This window comes from Rattus norvegicus, chromosome 10 (genome assembly GCF_021556685.1).
Source record: "Rattus norvegicus strain SHRSP/BbbUtx chromosome 10, alternate assembly SHRSP_T2T, whole genome shotgun sequence".
NCBI lineage: Eukaryota > Metazoa > Chordata > Mammalia > Rodentia > Muridae > Rattus > Rattus norvegicus.
In genome coordinates, this window is record NC_141543.1 from 41,316,159 (window position 1) to 41,331,457 (window position 15,299).

General features: G+C 43.1%; 1 pseudogene; it reads left to right on the forward strand.

Moving 5' to 3' along the window:
• The first annotated feature begins 9,048 nt into the window (after positions 1–9,048).
• On the forward strand, positions 9,049–9,991 carry LOC148002852 (olfactory receptor 1N2-like; annotated as a pseudogene).
• The last annotated feature ends 5,308 nt before the right edge of the window (positions 9,992–15,299 follow it).

Consider the following 15,299-nt stretch of genomic DNA (forward strand, 5'->3'; position numbering starts at 1 on the left):
CATGGACATATCTGCTTGTGCCAGGATGTCTCAGATTGAAAGACATGCAGCCTGATCTTGAATGTCACCTGTACTCTCTCCTCCCTCTCAGCCACTCAGACTATGTTTTTGAAAAGAAAGAACTTCCAGACATTAAAATAGAATATCACTATTATTACAAAAGACACTTAAATCTCAGTTCAGGGGAACATAAAATCCTGATTATATTTAGTTAAACTATACAAGAATTTATGAGTATCATTATTTCCATAATGAAAAATCCAGAGTAGAAAATGCAAAGCCAGAAATGAGGTTTCATCCAGGCCTGTCCCCCATGATTCCTGCTATAGGCCTGGCCTAGTGGGGTCTTCCCTCTTGTCGGTTCTTTTTGAGGCAGTGAAGGGGTAAGAGTGTCAAAGGAGTGTAAGACTTTGTTTTAGGAAATATTTAGGTTCCCTGTATAAAAATAAAAATTTACTTAAGTCTGTTATAATGGTACTGTAGCTGTCCTGTTTTCTGTAGTCCTGTGAGGCCAGAAACCGCAGTCTCTGGCACTTAGCACTTCATTCTAAAACAGCAGGAGATACAGTAAAGGATAATTTGCTAGCACCTTTTCCCTTTTGTCCAGATCCTTCTTGCTTTTCAGGCTAAGGGGAAGTTTGGAGCAATAAACTTCTATTGAATCAAGAGAAGAGAATAGCAATTGCAGAAGGAAAAACTTTTACATAGGCAAATATGCATAAACTCATATACACAGATTTACATATGAGCATTTATTCATTTCCATTCGCACAAGTTGTGCTCAACTTGCATCCATTCTCACAATTACACACTTATACACACATATCCATTCTTACATATGCATATGGAGCAAAAGACCAAGCCCCAGTGCAGAAAGAACTCACTCATTCTGGATAAAAATATGAGCTAAATCTTTATTGCATGGAGAAAGAAAAAACTTCTACCCTTTTAATGCTAAATGAACTAAATTCAAGGTTGTAAGAAGAAAGCTTCATTCCTTTAATAAGACTAAGTCTGCCTTGTTATTAGGAAAAGACCTGTGTTCTGTCCCATGGTAAGGTGAAGCCTAGCTACTCCTTCTCCTCTCTGCAGCTTCTTCTTTTTTCCTATTTCCCTCTGCATTCTGAACATTGTTCTCTTAGTTTTTTATTTAACCTATGGTTTCTGTTATTCCACTCTACATTCTTTTTCTAGTCTTGCTCTCTCCTCTTGCTCTGATGTCACAATAATGCTCTTATTCTCAAGGCCTTTTCCCCAAATGCTATGCCTATACTTTTCAGTTCCTCTTGAGTTAAGTTCTGTCTAAAAAGAGTTGTGTCTAAAAACTTCTCCTCAGCTCCATTCTCTCTCTTCTCTTTGTCCTCAACACTAAAAACACCTTTCAGAGTACATGATCACATATTTAAAAGCTTATCACAAGTTCACACATAAAATCAAGTCATAAATTGAAATAGAAGCTTACAACAGAGAATGTTTACATGCATATCCCTTAGCAACAATTATGACTAAGCCTTCCTCACCTGTCACAGCTCCACTGAAATTTAAAAACCATAAGTAAGTTACTTGAGTAGTTCTGTATAAATAAACACAGTCAATATTTTATCTTCTGACCTACCACCTATAATAAATCATTAGCTTCCTTTTTATGACCTTTAGGTAATTGTTTTGTAACATCTTGGAATGTGCTTTGAGTAGGAGAAAGTCTGGTTACTACCTAACAGCAGTTAACTGCTGACACATCAGATACTGACAGAGTTCTCATTGCAGTTTGACTATCAGAAAAGAATCTAATAGCAGTTCCACAATAAAAGAGCTTAATAATCACTGATAAAATTTTAGGAAATCTTATATAATCATCACTAAGTCTTAAGTCATCTATTTGTCTACAAAGCGTCACTATAGGAGAGTATACAGAGATTTACATACATCTGCTCAAAATGATGGGCTAATACCCAGGGATTATTATATATATTTAATAATAACATGAAAAGCCTATTAATAACAGGAAAACATCCTAAAATGAAATCTCTCAAGTCCTTGTTAATAGGAGTAAGTCTGTGACAGATTAATCCGAAGCAGACTATGTCAGGAAGATTACCTATTAGTTATAAGCTTGTCCTATTGTGGCTCCTGACAGGCCCCAAGAACACACATTAACACCAATGTTTCCAAGGCGGCTAATGTGGCAACACCCATTTGTGGCATCCCAGGTAAGGAAAGGAAAGGCAAAGAGGGCTTCCCAATGTCATTCTGAGAAACTTCATTTGCCACACATTGGCCACATGGCAGTGACTCTCAGAGAAGCCTATGGGAGACAGCTGTGGGTTTGGTCATGACTGCTATTATCCAGCCTTTCATTGGCTAGAGTTAGGCTCATTGCAGCTCAAAGTAGAGTAGAATTCCCCTTAGAAAGGAAAGGAAGGATCAAGTATCAAGCAGGGAACAGGCTGGACACACATCCAATCTTGTCTTCAATTCCAGGTGAGCTGAGCACCAGCATTTACTTCTCTTTCTGCTTCATGACTGTGGCTGTGACAGCTGCCTCATACACCACCACCACTGCACTTCTCTATGGTAGACTGTGTACCCTCAAACCGTGAACCAGAACAAACAGTTCTTTAAGCTACTTTTGCCAGACATTGTCATAGCAATAAGAAGAGACACTGAAGAGGAGCTGGACCCAGTCCAGTGACCGCTCTCACATATTTTCTAGCTCTTGGTGTCAGTCAAATCCCCCAACAAATTTTTTGGGCCATTTCACCCAATTTCAAACAAATATATTCTAAATACAGAATAGTTAGATTCATTGCCCATTAGAAACTATGTTCTTCATGTCTCTCCTCATCCTTTGATAAGAGTATATAAATGAGCACAGAATATTATATTTATAAGACTTGAATTAATTTGAACTTCCCCACTTTAAATTTACCATTAATCTGCAGTGATGACAGTCTTCTCCGTCTTTTGTAAGTCCTTAGGGAGTCAGAGAAAGCAGACAAAGTCCCTATTGAATCACCTGTAATAAGGCACTTTGGGGGTTCTCTCGATTCTAGACATCATAAAACGAACAACATGCATGAAATGAAACTATGTTCCAGCTGTAAAGGAAGACAAACTATTCTTCCAGCAGCACAGGTACAGCACCCTCAATACAGAACAGTGAGAACACAAGGGTCGGGGAGTGACACCTCACAGAGGTAGCCGTTGTTGTTTGCTTTTCCCTTAATGGCTCAAAAGTTCATGGTACTTGCTCTTGTGCCTGTGAAGAGTCAACAGTGAAGAAGGTAAGGAGTTGACCTGTGGGAGAAGTCTTAATACATTGTGATGTCTAGATAATATTCTGGATGCTGTTTCATAGTGGCTTGAGAGCACTATACCTCACCAACTGTATACCAAGTGGAAAACATGCATTCCTTCATCCCTGGAACCAGTGCAGTGGTCCCATTATGTCCACACCCACCCAGGTAACTGCTGATCCTCCACCCCAAACTTTCCCCCAGATTTACTTTGTCCTCTACACAATGACTTTGTAAAGTGTGCTTCAAACTGCCCCACATAAGACCTCAGGGCCACCCGAAGCAGCAAAAGTTTACAAGTTTTGAACATGTGAGTGGAAAGGAAGTAGACCACTTTGGGGAAATGTAAGGTCCCACCCCTGATGGGAACCATGTGTTAGAAGGGTCAGATAGGTTTCAGAAAGGGTTCCATGGGTGGCAGGTGGAACCATTCATGTCACTTCCCAAGACACCTGCCAAATTCCTCTGGTCAGGTAAGCAGACATGGAACATCAGTTTGCTTCAAAAGAGACAAGAGGGCACCAGGGCCAGAATCAAGGGATAGGAATTCAGACCAGCTCAAGAAGATGGGTATAATAAGGTTGGTTGGAATTGGGAATTGTTCTGTCACCTATATTACCTAAGACTGGATCCAATATGCTACAGAAATGGACTGAGGTATTGAACCTGGGTTTCCATGTTCCTCTTGTTATTGTATAAAATTATGCACAGAGATATGTGCATGGTAACAAAACTGGAGATGGTCTGGTGAAGGAGAAAGACACTTCAGAATAGGACAATTGTCGAGGGCTGGTGAAAGCCCAAAAGCTCAATGAGGCCAGGTACACTGAAACATTTTCGCAAAGCCTAGGTTCTCAGCACATGCTCTATTTTCTGTCAGCCCTGGTGGGTTTTCTTTCCTCCCTTTCTCTCATGATAAACCGCTATGGTGCTAATACTTCAGTACTTAAACACTGAATTATCCCCCTTGGTCCTCTCAATGCCTCTCCCTCCACCTTACTCTTCTGTTACTGTCCCCTTGGCCACATTGTGACTTTACTCAATGTGGGAAGGGCCTGATAGTCTATTGTGCATTCTCTTAGTGTTCTGTCTGGTAGTGACTGTGATCAAATAAATGTAGGACAGCCTGGTAGGTGTAACTACCATTTACCAAGGTAGAATCAGACACTGTGAACACACCCTCCCCCTGTTTCTCACTATTGTCACTCAGACCAGGTGATGGGGGAAACTGAGAAAAGCCAACTGCTCAATTCCTAGATTAACCAGGAGCCAGGATGGGAGCAGAAGCACCAGCCTCCTCTGTCTTTGTCTGCCCCACTTTCTTCTTGTATAGCAGAGTACAGAGGAGGGGATGTGGGGATCAGGATTGGTTTCCACTCAAAGTACAATGTTCTGTTCAATCAGAAAGCATACTAATGTTTCTCTTGAGATTATTAAATGATGGTAAGAAATACTGACTTTCAAAAACAGTATTTTTAAATTGCATTTCATCCTGGGATATTCTCCATATATTTTCCCTGTAAGCCAATCACTGTCTATCTGAGACTCATTAATTTTGGATACATCTCAATTGTCCCTTCATTGTCTTTTGTATTCTTCCTTCTTCTTCCCCTCCATCCCTTCTTTCCTGTATACCTTTCTACCTGTTTGAATGTGTATATATGAATGCATTTTTGAGACAGGGTGTCATGTACCTCCATACTTCTCTCAAATTATATGGGTGAGGATGATCTTGGACTTCTGACCCTCTTGCCTCCACCTCCTGAGTGCTAGAATCACAGAAAGGCACCACCACTCCTGCCTTGTGCTGTGCTAGGGTTCCAAGCCTGAACCTCATGGACGCTAGGCTAGTGCTCCACTGACCTATAGCCTTGTCCCTCCTGCTAAGCTTCAAAGCAGGAAACTCATGAACACTGGGCAAGAAGTCCACGGAGGGGGCTGGGGATTTAGCTCAGTGGTAGAGCGCTTACCTAGGAAGCGCAAGGTCCTGGGTTCGGTCCCCAGCTCCGAAAAAAAGAACCAAAAAAAAAAAAAAAAGAAGTCCACTGAGCTGCAGCCCTGCCCATCCTCCTCTCCTTGCAGCTTGTCATGTTTAAGTTCTTTTGAGCTCTGTGGAACATATCAGTGTCATTAATGGACAGGATCTGGTCCTGATTTTCTGGTGGTCTGAGAAGGACAAAATAGCACACCACATGTACAACCTTCTCAATGCCTGAGTGAGCAACTGGAAAAGAACTTCTCATTTCTTCCATTTCACTTTGAACCTGAATGAAACTAAAAAGTATTCTTTAAGAATTCTAATTATGTAATGGCTGCTATGTCAGTACCAGGAGGTGGAGGCAGAGTTCATCTTCTGCTATATAGAAAGTTCAGGGCCATCCTGGTCTACACTGAACCCTGTTTCAAAAAAAAGAAAGAAAGAAAGAAAAGAAAAAGAAAACCAAAACCATTAAGAACTTCTTACATTTTGTTTCTGTTTCGAAGGACAACATGAATGGTCTATACCTAAAATTGCCTTTTCTTCACAGTCAGAGCTCTGTGTTCATCTCAGCTTTTAGAACTGCTTCAGTCTCCACCACCCAGAGCACCAGACAGATCCTAGAAAGGGTAACAGGTAGGAAGTATTCACACTGTGGAACTTTCCCCCAATGACTCCAGGACCAAATAGCAAGAGACCATGGTGATCATAACCACCTGCATGGAGCAGAGAATGTTTTCTCTGCTGCCTGGGGAGTTCCCTATCTCTGCTGTGCTTCCTAGTCTACTGGGGACATGTGTAAACTTAGTACAGAGGAAGGCTCTTAAGGGACACAAAGGAAGTCAGCATAGAGAGCTGCCATAGGGCATTTTCTATAGCACAGTGGTTTTTCACTGATTATTAGCTTTTCCACCTTCGTGACTGACTGACACCCTATGAGACTGTGTTGGGAATTGTTCTCAGACTAACATTTCCCAAGAGTCTGAAATCCAGATTTCTTATGAAATTTTTGAACTATCATCCTGCGTAAACTATTTTGCAGAACATTAAAAAATCTGTATTTATCAGTTTCCATTGCTGTAAGTCACATCTGAGGCAGTCAACTGGAGAGATGGAAGGTTGATTTGGGATCATGGTTTTTGAGGGGGTTCACTCCAAAATCAAGTGGATCCTTTGTTTATGCCCTACGGGGAAGCAGCACATGGTGGTAACATTTGTGTGATGTAACAAAGTCATACATGCTTTATCCAGGAGAAGAGAGAAGAGAGGGGAAGGACTGTGGTCCCCTCAGGCACACAACCCAATGGCCATAATCCCTACCAGCCTCCTCCTCCAAAAAAATTTATCTGTGTGTCTGTCTATCATCTATCTATCCAACATTTATATCTCTCTCATCTATCTATCATGTATCTATCATTTAGTTATCTATCATCTATCATCTCTCTATCTACTTATCTATTAATCATCTTTTTACCTATCATCTATCGAAATATCATCTTTAAACTTTCATCTATTACTATCTATGATCTCTTTATCCATCTAATATTTATCATCTACCTCTCTGTCTATCCATGTATCATCTACTTATCATCTGTCTGTCATCTTTCTATCATCTATCTAATTATCCATCATCTATCTATATATCTACCTATGTGTCTATTTATCCACTTATCACTTCCCTTTTTATCATGTATCTTTTAATCATCTATTGTCTATCTATCTATCGTATTTATTTATTATCTATCCATCTGATATCTGTTATCTACCTATCTATATATAATCTATCTATTATTTATCAATCAATCATTTACCTACCTATGTACCCATCACTTATCTATTATCTATTTATGATCTACCTACCTACGTATCCATCATCATCTATCAACTGACTATATCTTTCTATTTCTATCATCTCTGTATCATCTCTATGTATCTACCATTTTTGTATATCATCTCTTTACCTATCTCCCATTCTACCTTTTATCCATCTATCTATCATCTATTCATTTTAGTGCATATGACTATTTTGCCTGCCATCTCTGCACTGAAAAACTGTGTAAAGTACCCATAGAGGTCAAAAGGGGGCATCACGTCCCCTAAAACTGGAAGTATATATTTTGAGCTGCCATGAGTGGCCAGTACTCTTATCCAGCCCAGAGTGGCTCGACCACTTCCCAGCAGTTCACCCTGAAAACCACAACATACAAGCCTTCTGGGAACATCCAGACATAAGCCCATAGAAATACATATGGTGGGGAGGTGTGACTGGTAGAAACCAGTTTACCCACCTCTGATCTGAGTAGTCACAGACCCTGTCTTACTAGGAGTCTCTACATGCCATCCTTTTTCCTTGTGTCACAGAATAAAGTCCTATAGGCCTTATACTTGTCAACACTGGCCCTGGGTGAACACTGTCAGGGTCAACTCTCAACTCTAACTATATAAGACTGCATCTCATCATTTAAATATCTGTTTTAATTATTTTATTTTAAAAAATTGTGTGGGGGAGGCCAGAAGAGGGCACTGGATCCCCGGGAGCTGGAGATACAGATAGTGGTTAACCTCCTGCTTTGGGTGCTAGGAACTGTTCTCCTGTATTGTCAAAGTGTAGGAAGTCCTCTTAAGCACTGAGACCTCTCACTTTTATTTCTTCATGGGCTTCTTAATTACAATCTGACATTTCTATTGCAGCTGCATTTCTATGTTGCTGGATTTAAGTGTACCAGGCCTTTGTGAACATTCTTTCCTTTGACTACTTTCTTGGGCACCTACTATGTGTCAGGCATTGTTCCTGGCACTGAGCATTGACTTAGACGGATGTGTCTCTGTTCTGGGGAATGCATAGCCTCATGAGGAAAACACGCCATAAATGACTCAATGAGGAAACAAATTTGCATAGAGATATGCAAAATGTGTAAGGAGCTTGCACATGAAGGAACACATATTGAAATTGCAGACAGGGGCCAGCGAGGTGGCTCAGAAAGTAACCGTGGCTATGTTTCTTAATTAGTGATCGATGGGAGGGCCTAGCACATTGTAGATGGGACCAACCCTGAGCTGAAGGCCCTGGATCAATAAGGAAGCAGACTGAACAAGCCAGTAAGCAGCATCCCTTCATGGCTTCTGCATCTGCCATAGCTAGGGTTACTATTTCTGTAATAAAACTCCATGACCAACACAACTTGGGGAGGTAAAGGTTTATTTCTCTTAGACCTCCGCATTACTGTTCATCATTGGAGGAAGTCAGGACAGGAACTCAAACAGGATGGGAACTTGGATGCAAAAGCTGATACCATGGAAAGGTGCTGCTTTCTCGCTTGCTCCCCTTGGCTTGATTAGACTGCTTTCTTACAGAACCCAGGACCCCTGGCCCAGGGATGGTACTAATCACAATGCCCCTCACCCCTCTTGAATCACTGCTTAAGAAAATGCCCTACATGTCTGACTACAGCCTGATCTTATGGATGAGTTTTCTCAGTTACAGCTTTCACCTATGACCTCAGCTCATGTCAAGTTTACATAAAACTCTCCAGCATACAATTTGAGCTTGGTCACTTGAGTCCCATCCCTAGAGCCAATGGTAGAGGGAGAGAACTGACTCCTTAAAGTTCTCCTGGGACTTACACACACACACACACACACACACACACACACACACACACACACACACTGTTCTTGTAGGAAACTCCTACATATGAGGTATGACCTGATTCTGAACACACGATGAGTTGCAGTCTCTGACCTGTTCCCTTCAGGAGCCTGAGCCACTGGAAGATGTCCATGGGGGGAGAGAATGAGACTGGAGTCATCAAGTTTCTCCTTCTTGGCATCACCAATGACCCACAACAGCAACAAATTCTCTTCTGGGCTTTCCTGTGCATGTACCTGGTCACGGTGGCTGGTAACACACTCATCTTCATGGCCATCAGCTCTGACCCTCGCTTACACACCCCCATGTACTTCTTCCTTGCCAACCTTTCCTTCGATGACATCTGCTTCACCACCAATATCATCCCCAGGCTCTTGGCTAGTCACGTGTCTGGAACGGAGATCATCTCTTATGCCCACTGCCTCACTCAGATGTACTTTCTAATTTCCTTTGCCGATGTGGACACCTGTCTGCTAGCTGCCATGGCACTGGACAGATTTGTGGCCATCTGCTACCCACTACAGTATCACACAATCATAACACCCCGGCTCTGTATGGGGCTGGCATCCATTGTGTGGATAAGCTGTGGGCTCATAGCTCTAGTGCACACACTCCTCATGAACAGACTGACCTTCTGCTCCTTGGTTCCAGAGATCTCTCACTTCTACTGTGATCCTTACCTGCTCATGAAGTTGGGCCTGTTCAGATACACGAGTCAATCAACTTCTCTTCCTGGGAGCTGTGGTCCTCTTTTTGGCCCCCTGTATTCTCATTGTGTTTTCTTATGTCCGAATCGCTGTGGCAGTCTTTCAGATACCTTCTGCCAAGGGCAGGCACAAGGCATTTTCCACATGTAGCTCCCACTTAACTGTGGTCATTCTGTTCTATGGGACAGTTCTGGGGATCTACATACGACCTCCAGACTCCTTCTCCACCCAGGACACAGTAGCCACAATCATGTATACTGTGGTTACCCCCATGCTGAACCCCTTCATTTACAGCCTGAGGAACAAGGACATGAAGGAGACGGTGACAAGGCTCCTCAAGAGGGGCTCAAAGTCCTCGTAGCATGGACATATCTGCTTGTGCCAGGATGTCTCAGATTGAAAGACATGGGGCCTGACCTTGAATGTCACCTGTACTGTCTCCTCCCTCTCAGCCACTCAGACTATTTTCCAAAAGAAAGAACATCCAGAAATTAAAATAGAATATCACTATTATTATGTGAATCTCAGTTCAGAATTACACTTGTATCTCAGTTCTGGGGAACAGAAAATCCTGATTATATTTAGTTAAATAATACAAGATTTTATGAGTATCATTATTTCCATAATTACAAATCCAGAGTAGAAAATGCAAAGCAAGAAATGAGGTTTCATTCAGGTCTCTCCTCCATGTCCCCCAGGAACACACATTGACTTCAATGTTTCTAAGGTGGCTCCTGTGCCACCAGGTGAGGAGGGAAATGGCAAAGAGGGGTTTCCCAGGGGCATTCTGGGAAACCTCTCTTGCCACCCTTTTGGCACGTGGGAGGCAGCTGTCACTTTGGTCATGACTGTTATTATCCATTCCTTTATGGCTTATATTTAGCCTTCTTGCAGCTCAAAGTGGAGCAGGATTCCCCTTAGAAAGAAAAGGAGAGGTCAAGCAACAAGCCGGGTACAGGCTAGCCACACCTCCAGTCTTGTCTTGCCATGGTACCAAGCATGGAGCCCCACTCTTCTCAGAAGTACAAACACGTTTTAGAGGTGGTCTCCCTCTAGATGGGCTGTATACTCTCAAGGCTGAACCATTCAGTTCTAACCCTGAACAACTACTAGACTGAGCTTAAAAAGTACAAAAAAATGGACGTAAGCGTGTTTGTGACAGCTTTTGAAAGCCCTGTGTGTGCAGGTGCCTTCAGAGGTCAAAATAGGATTTTGTATCTCCTAGAACTGGAGTTACAACTGGTTGTAAGCTGCCTAACTTGGGAACTGGGAAATGATCTTGGTTCCTCTGGAAAAGCAGCAAGTGCTCTTAAGAGCTCCTGGAACCAGCTCATTTTTTAAAGGAATAAATTTTATGTCCTGATTTATTCTCTGTGGAAAAAAATTGTAGTGTTCAAATTTTGCTGTGACTTCTGTATCTTCTTGTGTTTTGACATTTTGGCCGTGGAGGTCCTCTGATGAGAAAGGGAACCCCTCCACCACAACTCAAGCAGGACGACGGCTTTTATCTTCCAACTTATTCAGAAGCCAGAGCACCTGACATCAGCTTTCCACACTCGAGCCTAGTAAGGCTAGGTCTGGTCATCAGGCAGTAGGGTTTCTAAGTCGTAGGGCACAAAGGGATTTTCCAAACCAACCAATCCAAGCCTGTATGAGTCACCTTTTCACCCCTACCTGCAGAATCCACAACAGAGGCCCTCGCCCGGTTCCCTGAACCCTCTGAGCAACAGTATCTCCTGACGCTGAAAGCTTAAAAGAATAAAATAAAATAGCAGACATGTAGACGTTCATCTTTTTTTTTTACATTTTTTTTAAATTAACTTGAGTATTTCTTATATACATTTCGAGTGTTATTCCCTTTCCCGGTATCCGGGCAAACATCCCCCTCCCCCTTCCCCTTCCTTATGGGTGTTCCCCTCCCAACCCTCCCCCCATTGCCGCCCTCCCCCCACCAGTCTAGTTCACTGGGGGTTCAGTCTTAGCAGGACCCTGGGCTTCCCCTTCCACTGGTGCTCTTACTAGGATATTCATTGCTACCTATGAGGTCAGAGTCCAGGGTCAGTCCATGTATAGTCTTTAGGTAGTGGCTTAGTCCCTGGAAGCTCTGGTTGCTTGGCATTGTTGTACATATGGGATCTCGAGCCCCTTCAAGCTCTTCCAGTTCTTTCTCTGATTCCTTCAACGGGGGTCCTATTCTCAGTTCAGTGGTTTGCTGCTGGCATTCGCCTCTGTAGTAGACGTTCATCTTGTAATAGCTCTTAAAGTATGAACATCCCACAACCCTAGAGTCTCGAGACAGGTCCTCAGACTTCGAGTCAAACTGGGGTTAACGGAGTGCAGGTTAAGAAACACAGCCACTTGTTCTGAGAGATGAATCAGGCAGTAGAGATACTCGCAGCGTGTGTTAGTCAAGGTCCTCTTGAGTCACAGAACTTACAGAGTCTCTCTATAGTGAGGGTATTTCTGGTGGTGACTTACAGTCGGTAGTCCAAATAACCCAACAATGGTCAGCTGTGAATGGGAAGTCTAAGAGTCCAGTAGTTGCTCAGTCCCACGAGGCTGGGTCTCTCAGCTGGGCTTCTGAAGAATTGGGTTCCAACAGATGTGCTGGCAGAAAGTGCAAGCAGGTGAAGAAGAGTGAATCTTTCTTCTTCTAATGTCCTTATGTAGGTCATAAGGTCACCGGCAGAAAGTGTGGCCCAGATTAAAGGTATGCTCCACTGCTGAGGATGGCCCTGGTGCTGTTTGTACTTTGATGCTAATTCTGTTTCTCAAGAGGGGCTGCCCAGATGAGGAGACAAGGAATGGATCGTGTACTCATGGGATTCCATGTGATCCTTCTCTCCATTTTAACTGGTCAATAGAGACAGCAGAAGCTAGCCCTTGGCAGAAGAAAAAGGTGGGATTTCTGGGCCAGGGAAGAAGAGAGAGAGGGAGGGAGAGAGGAGTGGGACCAGGAGGTGAAGCTAAGAGGAAGTAGCAGCCGTGTGAACAGTTTGCTGCCTCCACAGGTGACTGTGGGGGTGGGGGTGCGGTGTGAGGAGGATGGGGCAAGCAATTCTTAGCCCAGCAGTTGTGTTATCTGGCTGGTTTTATAAATATTTAGGCTCTCTGGTGTTTTCTATCCGTGGTGACTCAGGTGGGCAGGAGACAGGGCACAGCTGTGGGGTGGTCATTAGAGGTTTGGGAAAGCTAGCTGAGGGAGCTGGGTAAAACAGCTGTTGCCAGCACCAGACAAGGAACAAGTGTGCATTTTAAAATTGCAGGCAACATAGCACCACATCTAGATCTGGGACTTGCTTTGTCCCAGGCTGACCTTGAACTCAGAGATCTCCTTGGCTCAGTCAGTCTCCTGGGATTGAAGACATGTACTACCTTGCCTGGGCCTAAGCTTTTCATAGCCGCTATGCCTCAAGAAATCCATGACACATCCAGGTCAGAAACTTGTGTCTTCCAGCCTCAAGATCTGGATCACAGGTGCGCCCTCCATTTCTGGATTGTAGTTCATTCCAGATGTAGTCAAGTTGACAACCAGTAACAGCCATGACACTGCAAAACCCTGATGACTGGAGGTCTGCCTTCAGATCCCAGGGTGCAGAGAGAGAGAGAGAGCTGGCCTCCAGAAGTTGCCCCCTGACCTCTGCATGTGTGGTGCTGCAGACACAGGCTTACAGCCATGCATCCGTCGTATGACACACATACACATGACAGCAAAATATTTTTAAATGTGGAAATTAAACCTCCTTCCTTCCTGCACGTCCACTTTTGTGTCTCATGCACATACATGGTTTTACATTTCTGTTTAAGATCTAGGAGTCACAAATGGAGGAGAGCACGCAGTATTTGCCTTTCTGAGTCCGACCGGTCTCACTTAGCGTGTCTCACTCTGGCTGCATCCATTTTGCTGCAGAAAACATAACTTCGTTCTTCTTTACGGCCGAGGAAAGCTCACAGTTCATGTCCACCACGTATCCCTATCTGCTCTCGGCTGATGGCCACCAGGTTCTCTGTAACTTCACTCCTGGAAACGGGGGTAATCGTGGGTGTGGTAGGTTGACCTGGAGTCCTTGCTGGGATGGACGAACACAGAAGAACTCCCCTCCATCAGCCTCCACAGACTGCTGCACTTCAGGGAGGACTGCCACCATTCAGGCCAGCTAGTGATTCGTTTGGCTTTTCTGGAGGTGTGTTGACTCTTGATTGTCTGTTGACTCTTGGTTTATGTTATACAGATTCATAATTAAAGGGTGAGCTGTAATCCCAGTTCTTGAGAGGCTGAGGCAAGAGGACAATTGAAAATGCAGAGTCCAACCTGGGCCTACATGGTGAGTTCTTAGGCTACTTAGAGATATCCTGTCTGAAAAAGAGAAGAGGGGATACAGTCTTCCTTCCCCCTTTTTTCTGAAGCCGGTGTTCTCTTCCTCCCTCTGGTGTCTAGTTTTGGTACTGCAAGTCATTGAGTCCTGCCTCAGTTCCTGATCCAAGATCTTCGATCTTAGACATTACACTACACTACACACACACACACACACACACACACACACACACACACAAGTGTGCACAGAGAGACAGACACACAGAAACAAAGACACATACATACACAGAGATATAGAGAGACAGAGACACACAGAGAAAGACAGACTGAGACAGGGAGAAAGACAGAGAGTAAGCCAAGACTAGGTCTTGGTTTTGAGAGAAGAAGTATCTGGGAAAGGCAAAAACAAATGACTTGAGGTCAAATCTCGGGTCCAAGCTTGTTGGTCTATGATCTGTTCGAGAAGGTTTTCTAGAAAGCTCTCTGTAGATAGCTCTTGACTCTGTGGTCTGCTGGAGATAGCTTTTCAAATTATGCTCTCTCTCTCTCTCTCTCTCTCTCTCTCTCTCTCTGTGTGTGTGTGTGTGTGTGTGTGTGTGTGTGTGTGTGTGTGTTCTGTTCTCTCTAGACAGCTTTTTCTTGCTATTCTAAAAACTATGGTCAAGACAGCAGCAAGCTTTCTGCTAGAGACAGGTCTCTCCGCTAGTAAAAATTCTAAAAGCTCTCTGGATAGCTCATAGATTTTCTGACCAAAGTAAGAAAAACTGCTATAAAAAAATTCTTGGATCTCTGACCAAGTCAAAAATCCTGTTAGAACAATTCTAAAAGTAATTCTTGGGTTTTCTAATCAAAATCAGAAATCCAGAAATAATTCTAAAAGAGTGTGTTCACTCTTCAGACAGCCTTCTCTAAATAGCTGCTAGAAAACATTCTAAAAGACCAAGACCAGAAATCCTGTTAGAAAAAAAATCCTAAAAGTTATTAAAAATCTTAAAAGAGCTATGTTTGGTCTGCATGGCTGTTCCAACAAAAATCAGAAATCCTGTTAGAAAAAAAAAAATCTTGAAGAGCTGTGTTCACTCTCCAGAGGTCTCCGGACAGCTCAGCTCTTGATAGAAAAAAAAAATCTTAAACAGAATTGCTATCTCTTTCTGCTAGCTCATCTCTTGGAGACCAAAAACCCAGTTTTTTATTTACACGTCAATTCAGTTATTTATTCTACGTTCCCTCTAGGCCATCCTATGAATTGGCATTCCATGACCTTAGCCCCTTGACTCTTAGGAAAAGGATAGCAACATTACAAAATATTGCATAAGAATTCAGAGATCTGCCTACCTTAGTAAACTTAGCCTGT